The 15741-nt window shown below is 42.1% G+C and overlaps 1 protein-coding gene across 3 annotated transcripts in view; it reads right to left on the reverse strand.

Moving 5' to 3' along the window:
* Positions 1-13444, reverse strand: part of MRTFA (myocardin related transcription factor A) — a 169817-nt gene extending 156373 nt beyond the window's left edge. Inside the window, exon 1 of one of the 3 annotated variants that reach the window (XM_036019657.1) lies at positions 13092-13444. The gene's annotated coding sequence lies outside the window, so the exon portion shown is untranslated. Of the gene's footprint in view, positions 1-13069 lie in introns of all 3 variants that reach the window. The other 2 variants (XM_036019656.1, XM_028532989.2) reach the window with 2 other exon arrangements.
* Positions 13445-15741: the final 2297 nt, after the last annotated feature.

Raw genomic sequence — 15741 nt, forward strand, 5'->3', positions numbered from 1 at the left:
GGCCTTGAAGACTGAAGCGATACGGCCACAAGCCAAGGAATGCAGCAGCCAACAGAAGCTGGAAGATGCAAGGGACAGACTCTCCCCTACTGCCTCTCCAAGGATGGCTGACACCTCAATTTTGGCACAGTGGATTTCAGACATTTGGCCTTCGGAACTGTAAGGGAATAAATATGATTGTTTTAAGCCACCAAGTTTGTAGTAATTTATTACAGTAGCCACGGAAATTAAGCTAATGCAGACTAAAACAAGGGTGAGTATAGCAGAAGCTGTACAAATTGATCAGATTATGGGTATATTTAGAAGACAAATGTAACAGGATTTACTGATCGATCTGATATGAAATAGGAAAGAAAGAGAAGATGATCCTAAGTTCTTGCTGAGTAACTACAGGAGTTAACCTTTTACTAAGCTAGGGACAACTCATTGGCTCAGCAACATGCAGTCAGTGGTGGCCTCACAGAAAACTGTTTTGGCCCTGGCTGGCGTAGCTCAGTGGATTGAGCGCGGGCTGCGAACCAAAGTGTCACAGGTTTGATTCCCAGTCAGGGCATATGCCTGGGTTGCAGGCCATGACCCCAGCAACTGCACATTGATGTCTCTATGTCTGTCTGTCTGTCTGTCTGTCTGTCTCTCTCTCTCTCTCCCCCTCTTTCTCTCTCCCTTCCCTCTCTAAAAATAAATAAATAAATACATAATCCTTAAAAAAAAAAAGAAAACTGTTTTGATAGAACTTGGGCTGAGCACCAGATATGATACTACGATTAGAAAGCCCAGAGTACTATGATTTTATAATGTTATAATTTACTTTGAATATCACTCTGCTCTATTTCTGGCTGTTATTTATCTGTTCATTGCCCTTCCCTTTTACCTAGCTCCAATCTTTAATAGACCAAAATTCAAGAAGCAAATTGATTTTGCTACTTGATTCTTAATTGCTACTTAATTCTTAAGTGGGCGAGAAAGGAGAAGGTAAAAAAGAAAATGGGTTACTTTCATTCATTCACCAAGTATTTATTGAGCATCTATTATATGTCATGCCCAGCTTTATGCTAGATGCTGGGAACATAGCAGTGAAGAAACAGACCTGGTGCCCAGCCTCATGAAGTTTATGAGAAGAAAAACATAAAATAATTACACAATTAGTTAGCTGCAATTTAACTGGAGCTACAAAAGAAAAATTCTGGGTGCTTAGAAAATAAACATGCGTAGAATGCTTATTATGTGCTAAATACTTCGCATGTAATTTTATTTACCTCACCACTATCCAATGAGGAAATAGAGATTCAGACAGATTAATTCCTTTGCCCAAGATAACAGAGCCAGGGAGCAGTAGAGCCAGGACTGAAAACAGGTGCATTCAACTGCAAACACATCACTACTATCTCCAAACAGTGGGGAAATCTACTATGGGGTTTTTTTTTTAATAAAAAACAAAGAAGTGGCCAGGAGAAGTAAAGAGGGCCATACAGGTAAAGTTTTGAGGATCCCTGTTCTAGAAAGAGTTTTCTAAACTCACTTGATGAAGGTGAATTTTGGAGGGTATTCAAAAATCCTTTAACACTCTCCAAATAGAACAAAAGGTTACACTATAATTAACTCAAGTTTTATTTAGGCAACCAACAGGTTATTAAACATGACGAAAATAAAATGTCATGAATAACTTGTCCACACTATACAGATCATGCCCAGCTTTCACATAAATCATTTCTGCCAGGTTCATCTTCAGAATTCGCTTTCAGGTAGAAGTAAAAATGATTTTTTAAAAAATAAGTTCAATCATGCCACAGAGTAACTGATTTTGGAAAATGATTAAACAATCATTTGACTCAAAGTACACACAGATTCATGGCAGATATCACACACATGAGTCACACCATCTATGAACTTCTACTGGGTAAAAGGAACCTTTATATCTATTTAATTTTAAATCATCATTAGTCTATAATCTCATTATATTCTTGGTTCCCTATTCTCACTCCAGATTCCACCCAACCCCCTGCATAAAAGAAGAGCAAGCCCTGGCTGGTGTGGCTCAGTGGATTGGGTGCTGGCCTGCAAACCGTAAGGCTGCTGGTTCAATTCCCAGGCAGGGCACATGCCTGGGTTGCAGGCCAAGTCTCCAGTAGGGGGCGCACGAGAGGCAACAACACTCCTTGTTGCTCTCCTCTTCCCCTCTGTCTAAAATAAATAAATAAAATATTTTAAAAAAGAAAAGCAAAAAGTAAAAGCTGAACATAAGAAAATATTAACAAATTAATAAGATAATGTGAAATTATTTACTGAATCTATAGAATGCAATTTAAAATACCACCACATTTTGCCTTCAATGCCACAACTTTAAAGCATTAACCTAGAATGTTAGAATTAAAGAGTGAAAAGGCTCCAAAAGGAAGCTTTTAGTTCAAGTGATTTTAATTAAAGTGTATCAAGAATAAGAAAGATGCATTGTGGGTGAAAATGGAGACAAATGTACTTGAACAACAATAAAAAAACAATAAGAAAGAAAATGGCTCGCCCTGGCTGGCATAGCTCAGTGGATTGAGCTCAGGCTGTGAACCCAAGTGTCGCAGGTTCGATTCCCAGTCAGGGCACATGCCTGGGTTGCAGGCCACAACCCCCAGCAACCGCACATTGGTGTTTCTCTCTCTCTTTCTTTCTTTCTCCCTCCCTTCCCTCTCTAAAAATAAATAAATAAAACCTTAAAAAAAGAGATACATTGATTTGTTTAAAAAAATAATAGTAAAAAAAATTAAAAAAAAGAAAAAAAGAAGAAAGAAAATGGCTCTTACTTTTCATTCCTAAATTGTTTCCCCATCTCTAACTCTTTTTTTTTCCTTTTTTTAAAAGATTTTTTTAAAGATTTTATTCATTTATTTTTAGAGAGGGAAGGAAGGGAAAGAGAGGGAGAAACACCATTGTGTGGTTGCTGGGGGCCATGGCCTGCAACCCAGGCATGTGCCCTGACTGGGAATCGAACCTGCAATGCTTTGGTTCGCAGCCTGCGCTCAATCCACTGAGCTACGCCAGCCAGGGCTCCATCTCTACCTCTTAGAGCAGGGGTATTAAACTCATTTTCACCAGGGACCACATCAGTCTTATGGTTGCCCTCAAAGGGCCAAATGTAATTTTAGGACTGTATAAATGTAACTACTCCTTAACAGTTAAGGGAGAGATCGGCGCTGCCGCAGAGTAGAAACAAGGTGCCAGATGAAACAAGGTGAAGGGTCAGATTCGGCCCTCAGGCCTTGTGTTTGCCACCTGTGTCTTAGAGGAATGACAACCCTAACCAAGTAGTTCAGTTGGTTTGGGCATCACCCTGATACTTTAAGGTGGTGGGCTCAATATCTAGTCAGGGCACATACAAGAATCAACCAATGAATGCAAAAATAAGTGGAACAGAAAAAATTGAGGTTTCTCTCTCTGTCTCCCTCTTCCCCCTTCCTCTCTAAAATCAATAATTTTTTAAATTTTTAATTTAAAAGAAAAGCAACCAATGAATGCATAAATAAGTGGAACAAATCAATGTTCCTCTCTCCCCCTTCCTTTCTAACACCAATAATTTTTTTTTTAATTTTTAAAGGAAAAACAACAGATATAAGATAACCTAAGATACTTTAAATATACCCATCATACAACAAAACATAAAATTAACAATAAAGCCAGTTTCACAACCATAACATCACTCTCATACCAAAATGCAACATGGCGTGTCCTAAAGTACAGGGAAAGGACAAGTTTCAAGTTCCTATAAATTCTGTGGTAGTAAAAATATGCACAAATTTGGCCCTGACTGGTGTGGCTCAGTGAACTGAATGCCAGCCTGTGAACCAAAGGGTCATTGGTTCAATTCCCAGTCAGAGCACATGCCTGGGTTGCAGGCCAGGTCCCCATCTGGGGGCATGCAAGAGGCAACCACACATCCATGTTTCTCTCCCTCCCTTTCCTTCTCTCTAAAAATAAATAAATAAAATATTTTTTAAGTATATAATATGTACAAATTCACAATTAAGAGACTTTGGAATCACTTATACCAGGGGTGTCCAACCTTTTGGCGTCTCTAGGCCACACTGGAAGAAGAAGAGTTGTCTTGGGCCACACATTAAATACACTGCAACACCAACACGTATTCACAAAAAAAAACCTCACAATGTTTAAATAAATTTATGATTTTGTGTTGGGCTGCATTCATAGCCATCCTGGGCTGCATGCAACCTGTGGACCACAGGTTGGACACCCCTGATTACACCATTTATAGATCCTAAAACACTGACAAAAAAGTTTTTAATTTGGACTTTATAGTATGCCCTTATTTAGTTATTTATTGAGCAATTTAAAATGTGAAGTCACTGTTATAGCTTTCCATTTCAGGAATGGCAACAAGATCCATACAAGGAATACTGAAAAAATATTTTGATAACTACCACAAAGAGTTCTCACTATACTGACATTTTCCAACAACTATGCAAAAGAAAGTAAACAGGGATAGACATTTACTAGAGGCAAAATTAGGCACAATACACATTAATGAAGGGAGTCATCGTCTTTTAATTCAAAGACAGACCTGAGTTCAAATCCTGAGTGTGATCTTCCTGAATTAGTTAATCTTTCCAAGCTTCTCCTTCCTCATCTGCAAAATGATACCACGTATTTCACAGAGCTGGGGAAGACTAATGAGGTCGCACCATGACGATGCCACTGTCACCTCCCTTCACATTTCTCCTTAATCCTTACAACAACCTCATGCTGTAAGAATTACTAACTCCATTTTACAGATGAGGAAATTAGTCAGCAGATGGTTAAGTAGTGAGCCTATGGTTACACAGCTGACAACTGTCAGAACCTAGCTTCATTCATGACCTTAAGCTTGACATGTTACCCCACTAATTATTTTAACTCCCTCATACTTGGGAGTTTTGACGTTTTTTTCAAATTACACCCATTATACTTTAAATTTTGATACCAGAGCAAAGGCTTTTCAAAAAACCAAAGTCATATATAGCCAATAACGTCGTGACAAGGTGGCGTAGTGACAGATGATTACTAGAATTACTGGGGAGATCACTCTGTAATGTGTAAAACTGTCAAATCACTATATTATAACACCTGAAGTTAATATAATATCGCATACCAACCATACTTACACAGAAAAATTTATGAAGAACCAAAGTCATCCGTAATTCTCATAACTTTAGAGGTCAAAAACCTCTAAGCAGCTCACCTATCTTCAAATTCAGTAACAAACAAAGGATACACTCCAGATTTTAAAATGAGCTATCCAAATTACCTATTATCAGCACTCATATATACAAGGAATGATTTGTAAATGCAGATGAACAAGAATAAGGGGGGCCCTAGCTGGTGTGGCTCAGCTGGTTAGAGTGTTGTCCAGTAACCAAAAGGCTGCAGGTTCGATTACCAGTCAGGGCACATACCTACATTGTGGGTTCAACCCCCAGTCCAGGTATGTATGTATGATCCCTGGTCCAGGCACGTATGGGAGACAAACCAATCAATATTTCCTTCTACATTGATGTTTCTCTGTCTCTCCCTTCCTCTTTACCTTCCTCTCTCTCTAAAAGCAATGAAAAAATGTCCTCAGGTGAGGGGGAGAAAAAATGAGTAGGAAAGCAAATGAACCAGACATGCCACAAAAGTGCAAATATGGTTTCCAAAGAAAAGGACATTTTTCACAACACTCAGTCTTTGAAGGATTCTGCACATGTTCTATTATTGCTGTGTGAGCCAGCTTTAAATACAGGGTGAAAAACTGACCCAGGCTCAGCCATCAGACTATTGTGGATCCTCAAACCATTTAATTTCTCAGTGCCTCCGTCCAACTAAACGATAAGAATTGGACTTGAGTCACTGAACCACTGAACGGAAGAAAATGTAAGCAATTAGCTCCACCCAAGGCACCTTGGGAGATTACCAGATAACTGCTTTAACACCTGCAGCAACATGAAGTTCAATGATCTTTTCCTCCTCATAGAAGTGATATAGTATTTTTAAGAATCTCTGTAGATTCTTTTGTGACTTGGTAATAAAAGTCCTCATTCTAATAGGTATTTTTACTATGGGTCCTAGTTCTACCTCCAAGCTCTTTTGAAGCATATACATCTTAAGTACTGCTTCTGGCTAAACCCATTCTGCAGATAGAAGGCACAGTAATGTAAAGAGGGACAAGAAGGTATGATATGCTCTTAATAGGCAACTATGCACCTCCGGAGGTCTTGTTTTAATTACCGAGTTCAGATAAATGAAATCATTGGTTCACTTTACTTTGCAAAATAAAAATTATCAGACATAGGTACTTGAACTGGAAAAAATGATACTGAAGCAGCAGTGATTAACATTTAAATGCGTCTTTCTAAATAATCACATCATTCTACATTCATTCATCTCCAACTCCAACTTCATTCACTCATGTTCTATGCTACTGCCAAAACTTAGTAACAATGACAATGATGATGTAAGTTGATCCAAGGACCTGGCATAATTTTAACTTATTTGATCCTCATAGCGGCAATATAATCAGGCAGCATTACCATCCCCATTTTACAATTAGTATGTCACTAAGAAGACAGAAGTAGCAAGAGTATCACAGTCACAAACCCATGGTCATACAACTAGCAAGTGGTGGAGCCAGGATTCGAACGCAGGAAGTCTAGTCCTTATGCTCATTAACTTCTTGAACTTTGCAACTGCTTGTCTATCATTCTGATAAGTTAATGTTGCCCTCAATATCAGAAAAATTACTCCACCCTCACCTTGCACACAGAGATCAAATATTTGTCCTTTGTCTAAATGCTGACTAGAACACTTAAAATATTTCAAATGGCCCTAATTCATTGTTCACTTACAAATATTAGCTGACCATGTAGAAGGCACACAGTAAGAACTCCACAAATATTTGTAGATATCTGTCAAAAGATTAAATCTTTCCCAATTCCCTCGTCTCCCCAAAAGTGATCTTTCCTTCCACTGATTTCTTCCCAATACTCTGTACCTTCTTTCAACACTTATTTTTCTATGCTATTCACTGTGGTATCCAGCCTCCAAGATGAGCTCTAATGATCTCAGGTCCTGGTATTCACATTCCTGTGCAATCCCTTCCCACAATGTGTGACCAATAGAACACTGGAGAAAAGATGGTATGTGACTTCTGCAGCTAAGTCATAAAAGACAAGGCAACTTGGTCTCTTGGATTATTTGCTCTGGGGAAGCCAGCTAGCTGCCCTGCCATGAAAGCATTCAAGTAGCTCTAGAAAGAGGCCTACAAGGAGAACTGAGACCTCCTACCGACAGTCTGCACCAACTTGCCAGTCATCTGAGCAGACACCTTGGAAGATGCCAGTCTCAGTCAAGCCCTCAAAGGACTGTATGCCTAGGTGACGTATTACTGCAATCTTTTAAGGGACCCTACACCTGAACTGCTCAATCAAGCTACCCCCATATTCCTGATTCACAAAAACTGTGAGAGATAATGTTTATTGCTGTCTTAAACACTAACTTTTAGGGTAAGTTACACAATAGATAGCTAATACACTACTCTGTAAAGCTGTAAGCTCCTTAAGCAGAGAGACAGTTTCCTTGATTATCAAAACTCTAAGGCAAGGCCTTAGAAATAATCAGTGCCTATATTTGTTGAATTGTGGCAGTGGGCCATTCCCTTTGTTCAATGTTCCTTTTCTTCCCAAATGAATCCATTTATAAGCTACTCCCCATACTGTAACTATAATTTGTAATCTATCAATGTCTTCCCTTTTCCCTTTCAGAGGCCTTCTGAAATACAACCTATGCATAGCTTTTCTCAGCAGATGAAAATGTTCCATATTTTGCAAAGAAAGAAGTGAAGGCTTCTTCTTTCATTATACAAAGTCAAATGAAAAATATACAGGGAATCAACAGTGAAGGTATGGGAACTGGGACTCAAATCAACGATTTAGAACAAAAGGAAGAAATAGACATTCAACTTGAGCAGAATGAAGAAACAAGAATTTTTAAAAATGAGGAGAGACTTAGGACCTCTGGGACAACTTTAAATCTTCCAACATCTGAATCACAGGGGTGCCAGAAGGAAAAGAGGAAAAGCAAGAAACTGAAAACTTATTTGAAGAAATAATGAAGGAAAACTTCCCCGATCTGAGGAAGGAACTAGACATGCAGGTCCAGGAGGCTCAGAGAGTACTAAAGAAGTAGGATTCAAGGAGAAACACACCAAGACACATCACAATTAAATTACCCAAGATTAATGATAAAGAGAGAATCTTAACCCTCAAGTGGTCAAGTGGATGACAACAGTCATCCATGCAAAATAATCGTCACTTTCAGTCCAAAGCCCAACTTTCTCACAGAAGTTACTTAGATGATTATTCATAAAAAAATGTTAAAAAATTTTGTTCATTTAAATTCCTACTTTTAAAGTGGATAACCAATGCATTCCATGCGACCTCTCACGCCCCATTCAGAAGTGCGACCACTGCAGGGTTAAAAGCAGCAAGAGAAAAAGAGACATCACCTACAAAGGAGTTCCCATAAGACTATCAGCTGATTTCTAAAGAAACCTTACAGGCAAGAAGAGGCTGGAAAGAAGTATTCAAAGTCATGAAAAGCAAGGACCTACAACCTAGATTACTCTATTCAGCAAAGGTAAAGTGTTTCCCAGATAAGGTCAAGTTAAAGGAGTTCATCATCGCCAACACTTGTTACATGAAATGTTAAAAGGACTTATCTAAGAAAAAGAAGATCAAAACTATGAACAGTAAAATGACAACAAATCCCCAACTATCAACAACTGAACCTAAAAAAATAACAAAAAACAAAACCAAACTAAGCAAACTAGAACAGGAACAAAATCACAGAAATGGAGATCACATGGAGGGTCACAGTGTAGGGGGGTGAAAATAGGGAAAAAAGATACAGGGAATAAGAAGCATAAATGGTAGGTACAAAATAAACAGGGAGATGTTAAGAATAGTACAGGAAATTGCGAAGCCAAAGAACTTATATGTAAGACTCATGGACATGAACTAAGGGGGGCAGGAATGCTAGAGAAGAGTGCAGGCAAAGAGGGATAAAAAGGAGAAAAAAAAAAAAAACAGGATAAATGTAATAGCATAATCAATAAAATAGGCTTAAAAAAAGAAAAATATTCTATATTTTGTCAGCTGATTTTAATTATATTTTGATTAAAATGTCTAATTATGTTAAAATAAAAAATCATATTTTAACATGATTATTACTCATAATCACACTACTCAGTGTAAACATATATTTATTCATGCTAGTCCTTTTTTAAATTTTATTCTCATTCAAAAGAGAGGGGGAGGGGGGAGGGCGATGGGGGTGGACACTGATCAGCTCCCTCCTGCATGCCCCAACAGGAACTGAGCCTGCAGTTGGGGCTTGTGCCCTGACTGAGAATCGAATGGACAACCTTTCAGTTACAAGACAATGCTCCAACCAACTGAGCCACTCTGGCCACGGCATGCTCATCTTTTATTCAACAAATATTTACCAAGCATCTATTATGTCCCAAGAATTGCTCTTAAAGCTGGGAATAAATAAAAACAAATATCCTTAACTTTGTGGAGCTTATAGTCTAGTATATGCTCTTGCCATAGTGGGTCTCTTTAAACATAATAATACAATAATCTTTGTTATTGTATTAACAAGTCATATAATCTTTGTTATAGACTTCAAAATTCTAATTTCCCCTTTGTAAAAATTAGTTATTCAAAACTATTTTACCCCGTTCACTGTCTGTTTAATTGGCCATATGTCTGATACCCTTTACTTTGTATACTTAAATATTTAAGCTGCAGTCTCAAGAAAAGTCCATACCTGTTTAAAAACTATGGTACCTTTACACAATGGAATTCTATGCAGCAGAGAGAAAGAAGGAGCTCCTACCCTTTGCAACAGCATGGATGGAACTGGAGAGCATTATACTAAGTGAAATAAGCCAGGCAATGAGAGACAAATACCATATGATCTCACCTTTAACTAAAACATAATCAACAAAAGAAAAAAGCAAACAAAATATAACCAGAGACATTGAAATTAAGAACAATCTAACAATAGCCAAAGGGGAGGGGGTAGCAGACAGTGGGGGGAAGGGTTTTCAGGAATTATGATAAAGGACACGTGGACAAAACCAAGGGGGAGGGTGGAAGCAAGGGAGGGAGGTGGGTTTGGCTGGGGGGGTGTGGTAGGGAGAAAATGCAGACAACTGTAATTGAACAACAAACAATAAAGTGATTTTAAAAAATTTTGTAAAATGCTCCATATAGAATCAGTATATATCAATCAATGTCTTCCATTTTTACTAAATGTTTCCATGGGCCACACTTTTTAGCAAATGCCACACTTATAAGCATAAAATAAATACTATTGTTAAAGATAGCTGTATTATATAAACTATTTTTAAAGATTTTATTTATTTATTTTTAGAGGAAGGTGAAGGGAGGGGGAGAGGGAGAGAAACATCAGTGTGTGGTTGCCTCTCACATGCCCCCTACTGGGGACTTGTCCCGCAACCCAGGCATGTGCCCTGACTGGGAATCGAACCAGTGACCCTTTGGTTCAAAGGCTAGCATTCAATCCACTGAGCTACACCAGCCAGGGCTTATTATATAAACTTTAGTAATGCTGAAACAAATATGAACATTTCACAAAAAGTAACTTGTAATGGATGTGATAAAGTGACATTATGTAAGTGGAAGTCTGTCACATCATTTATATTTACTTCTACAAAGCAGAATGTTAAAAGGGAAAGAGCATACTCCACTTTTAAGACCGAGATTCAAGTCCTGGCTCTGTCACTAACCTTACACAAATTATTTAATTATTTTGAGCCTTAATTCCCTATTCTAAAGTGGAGATAAAATCCACTTCATAGGTTGAGAGGATTAAGTAATACATTAAAAGTCTAACTTAATGCCTGCTACATAGTAGGCACCAAGAAATGCCAATACCTTCTTCTTCTCTAGGACTTATACCTGCTACGGTCAGAAAAGTGCCAGGGAATCTTTCCAAGTTCAGTTACTCCTGTTTGGAATGATCTTCCTCTCCTTCATCAGTGAGTTAAGATTCAGTTCAAACATCATCTTCTCTTTGAAATCCAAAGGAAGAGCTCCTTTGCCTCTCCCACACAATTCTGGGTTTGTACTGAGAGTTTATCTAAATGTGTTACAATTATCTCTCATTTCTTGCCTCTCCCACTAGATTGTGAGCTCCTCATGAGCAGGGAACATATTGCACTTACCTTGATAAAAATTAGTTATTCAAAACTATTTTACCCCTTTCACTGTCTACTTGATAAACTCAGCTTTTAGAAAAACACCTGCCTGGCATGTTACAGGCATGGAACCGAAGTTTCATGAATGAATGAATGAATGAATGAATGAAGTCATTACTTAAGGAGTACTCATTGTTACTACTAGGTGACCCAAACTTTATGTTATTGCCCTTTATGGGGTGAGGTGCTGTTTTATACTTCTTTTGAATTCCTTCCTCATACCACTCAGCAGCATACTAAGGACGAGGAAAGTCTGCAATAAATACTTTTGGATTATGGGATTCATATTACTCTTCCATCTCACATTTTACTCTCAGTTAAAAAAGTATCCTACTGGATGGGATTTTTTTTGAATCAGGATCTTCTTAACAGCAGTTGTTAGAACTAGACTACAGTTCATTTTCCTTTGCAGCTTTTTGAAAAAACCAGGAATGGTTTCTTTCTAAATTGTTTCATTAAAAAACTGGGTGTCATAAAGCCTTTTGATTCATCATGAAAAATACAAAGGACGTTAGACAAAACTTAGTTTAATAATTTTCAGCCAAAGGTTCCCCACCCTGCAGTCATGGGGCTGTGGGCCAGCTGGCTGTACCACCTCATCCCTGCCCTGGGAGGTGGCGGCTTTTCAACAGTAAAACTGAGTAAGATTTGGAAGGTTGTGTTTTTTTTTGCGGGGGAGGGGAGTCTTTTAAAGGTCTTAAAACACACAAATTTAACTTCTTATTGAAAGTACAGGTTATGTTACTTTGGCTTCAGGTAGAAAAGATCTGGAAAAGATCTCAAAAACTAGCAACTTGGGAACATTTAAGACAGCTTATGCATTTAGGAGTTACGTAAAAACACATGAAGCCAGGTGTAATTTCATATTACATTTAAGTGATGTTATTTCACATTCCTGTACACACACGCTTCACGCCAAGTACAGGCTGGGAAACAGTTACCATCCACCACCTGTCCTTTATGCTACACAAGTACGGCGGTATGCTATATCACCATATTTATGCTACATAATAGTAAGAAAACAGAGAGGAATCCTGACAAAGCCAAGTTGTGCTGGTGCTTAAATACAAACTGGTCTACCAGTCGTTCTCAACTTACAACCACCCACGCGATGGGTACTATCCGCATTTTTCTAATGAGGAAACTGAGGTCCAAGATCACACAGTGGGCCAGTGGTAGGTTTGAACGACTGTCTAGGACGCTCCGGCCCCAGCCACTACAGTCCCAATGGTTTTTTATGGTACCGGCCGGGGCAGGGGATGTCATCAAAGCGCCCCGACAGACACTTTCTTAGAGGGTCAAGTTCCTGGCCGTCAAGTTTCGAATCTGCCACAGCCATTTCACTTGGAGGCGCTCGGGTTGCTCCACAGGCATCAACAAGTCCAGGTGAGCCTCCCTTACCTGGGAATCCTGGGATTGCACACGGATCCTGAAGGTTTGCACAAAGTGTGGGGGAAAGCGCGCGACACCCGGTCCCTGCTGTCACAATACTCCCGAGGCGCAGCGGGGGCGGGAACCTCCCCACCCGCGCAGCCGGGCCGGGCAGCGCACAGGTGCACGACCGCGCCCCGTGTCACCCGCCCCAGCTCCGCGACCCGGGCCTGGAGGGGCGAAGGAGAAGGGTGGGGGTGACGGAACGGGGTGGAGGCACCCGGCCGGCCCTGCCCGACCCCCCGAGGGCGCTCGCCACGGGGTTAGAGGAGAAAGGATGCTCAGGTGGGGCGGGGCCGCAGTGGGGGAGGGGTCCCTGGCCGGACTCTCACTCACCGCCTCGCTCTGCACACTCCACACGGCCCGAGCTCCCCGGCGGTCCCCGCTCCGGCTTTCGCCGCGCGTGTCTCCTCCCAAGGCTCAACGTCCGGCGAGGATGCGCAAAGCTGCGGAGAAGTCGACGCGAGCGGAGGGTGTGCAGCGAGCGGAGCCGAGGGGGTGGGGAAGATGGGACAGTCGTTCTCGCCGCCACCACGGGCACCACGGGCACCACAGACACGGTCGCCGCCGGCTCCTCTCAGCCACGGAAGCTGCGGACCCTCCCACCACACCCGCCTCCCGCCTTCCACGCCGCTGGCTGGAAGAATGATAGCGGGACTGGCCAATCAGAGGCCTTCTGAAGGCCGGGTCCCGCAGGCAAAGGGAAGAGCGGGGACGAGAAGGGTACGAAGGAGTTGAGGGAGGAGGCGGGACTTCCTGTGATTGACGGCCCCGCGAAGCCAATGGACAGCGGGAAGATGACCTCATCGTCGAGGGAAGTCTGGAACTGGCCGAGCCGGGGCAGGGAGGTGGGAGGAGGTCCGCGACGAGCCGGGGGCGGGGCGCTGGGTCCTTAAAGAAGCCGCAGCCCCATTGGTCATCACACAGTGAAAGGAAGGGCGGTGGACCCGGCTGGACTTCGCAAAGTTGCCAAGGGGTCAATGCCACAAGCTCTTCTACTGCATCAGTCCTTCCGACCCCATCCTGATCCTTTTAGAGGCCTGAAGGTTACCCCTGGGGCTTGTAAATGGATTACTTGCACACTTCCCAAAAGGATACTCAATAAATTTCACTTTGGCCTGGAGCCCTGAATTCCCGTTACAGCTCCCGCCCCACCGAGGCCCGCTGCCTGAGTCAGCGTCCCCTACGGTAAAAGGGGGGCTACTGACACCTACACCTCCCTACCTGCCTGAACTGTTGAAATCGTCAACAGTGAAAGTGTTTTGGACTTCGAGAAGGAAAGGAGCTGAATGAACCCAAAAGCTTGTGTTAAATGACTCCAGGAAGAGCCTCTCTGTAAAGGGGAGGGCTGCACTAGAGGACTCGGGAGGACTCTAGCAATTCTAAAATGCTGATGTCCTGCTCTCTCAGTTACCCACTCATGTAACAAGGAGCGGTGCGCGCGCGCGCGCGAGTGTACTGCATTAGGCATAGAGCCCACACATGGACCTGGCTCAGAACTTAAACACGAAGAAAGAATGCAGGCTAACTGGGAGAGAGAAACGAGTAAAGCAAGGTTCACAGCCGTAAGTGCCTTGGTGGAGGCAGGCCGTTTGCGGCTGCCCCTCCCCCAGCAATGGGAGGGAGCCCAGAAAAGGAGAAATAACTTGGACTTGGCCGGGTGGAAAAGAGGGGGAAGTGCTTTCCTAAAGCTTCATGGGGAGGGTGTCAACAGGCAGGGTTGGAGGGAGGAGTAACAGTAACTAGAGGAAGAAGGGGTTAGGGCATTCTTCCAGGTTTCGGGAGTAGCAGTGTGAAGGTACAAAGACTGAAATGGGGAAACTCATTTTATCTTCCAGGGTAAGCTGTCACTATGATTCCCTGTTCTGCCCCAACGGTCTCCAGTGAACACCCATTGGTGCAATTCTCCGAAAAAAGGAGGTAGAGGGTGCCTCCTCACCCCCTCCAACAGCCGCAAAAGCCAAGGTGGCCCTGGGTATTCCCAGTTATTCATATAGTCGTCAGCTTCAAGTTCACTACCACACGTTGATCACAGACTCTCGGAGTTGGGCAGGATCCTTTTGGCCCCTTAGTCACACACCTTCCCCCAGGCAGGAATCCTTCCACAAAAGTCCGGATAAAATTATTTATTCAACATTATTCAGTATTTCTTGAGTAAGCTACAAAGGGGGTAAGATGAGCTAGTCACTGCCCCGGGGGGTGCTGTCACCAACTGGGAGAAGTTCAGGCACAAGCTAAGGTGACTACACCATCAGGTAACACCCCAAGTGTCATGACTAACAAGAGGGTGCAGAGGTGCATCTGGGAGAAAGTGCTGCTGGCTGCCGTTCTTGGGCGGGGCAGATTTCCCCAACACAAAACCCAGGTGTGGCTTCCCAGCGAGAGTCTACCGAGACACAGCCTTTGTGGAAAAGCCAAGGTGAAAAGGAAGCCCAAGTGTATTTTATTAGTCACGGGAAGAGGAATATGCCCATCACAGTTTCCCAGACGTGGCGACTCACCACCTCTCAAATAGGCCTGTTCTTGTTTCTGGACAACTTCAATTATATACATTTTGTGTAAATATGTATGTGTATGTTGTATATGAGGTCTGTCTGGAGGAAGTCCAGCCATTGTTAATATAATGAGACTGGTTTGCTAGACATTGATGTAACCTGGCAGCCACGGAGAGTGGGCTGGAATGCACATGCATGAACAATGACGACTTCACTGTACTAGTCAGTGGGGGCGGTAAACGCTGTTGAGTGAGCACGTGCGCTGTGTGGCCATCTCATTTAAAATGACTGAGCACGTAGAGCAATGAATCTGAATCTGCATCAAGTTTTGCATTAAGGTTGAACATTCCTCTGTGGACAATATTTGGATGATTCAGAAGGTTTTCAGGGCCTGGCTGAAACAGCCCTGGTGTGGCTCAGTGGATTCAGCGCTGGTTGCGGGCCATGTCCCCAGCAGGGGGCTTGCGTGAGAGGGGCAACCTATTGATGTTTCTCTCACACATTGGTATTTCT

The sequence above is a fragment of the Phyllostomus discolor genome, chromosome 2 (assembly GCF_004126475.2).
Source record: "Phyllostomus discolor isolate MPI-MPIP mPhyDis1 chromosome 2, mPhyDis1.pri.v3, whole genome shotgun sequence".
Lineage (NCBI taxonomy): Eukaryota > Metazoa > Chordata > Mammalia > Chiroptera > Phyllostomidae > Phyllostomus > Phyllostomus discolor.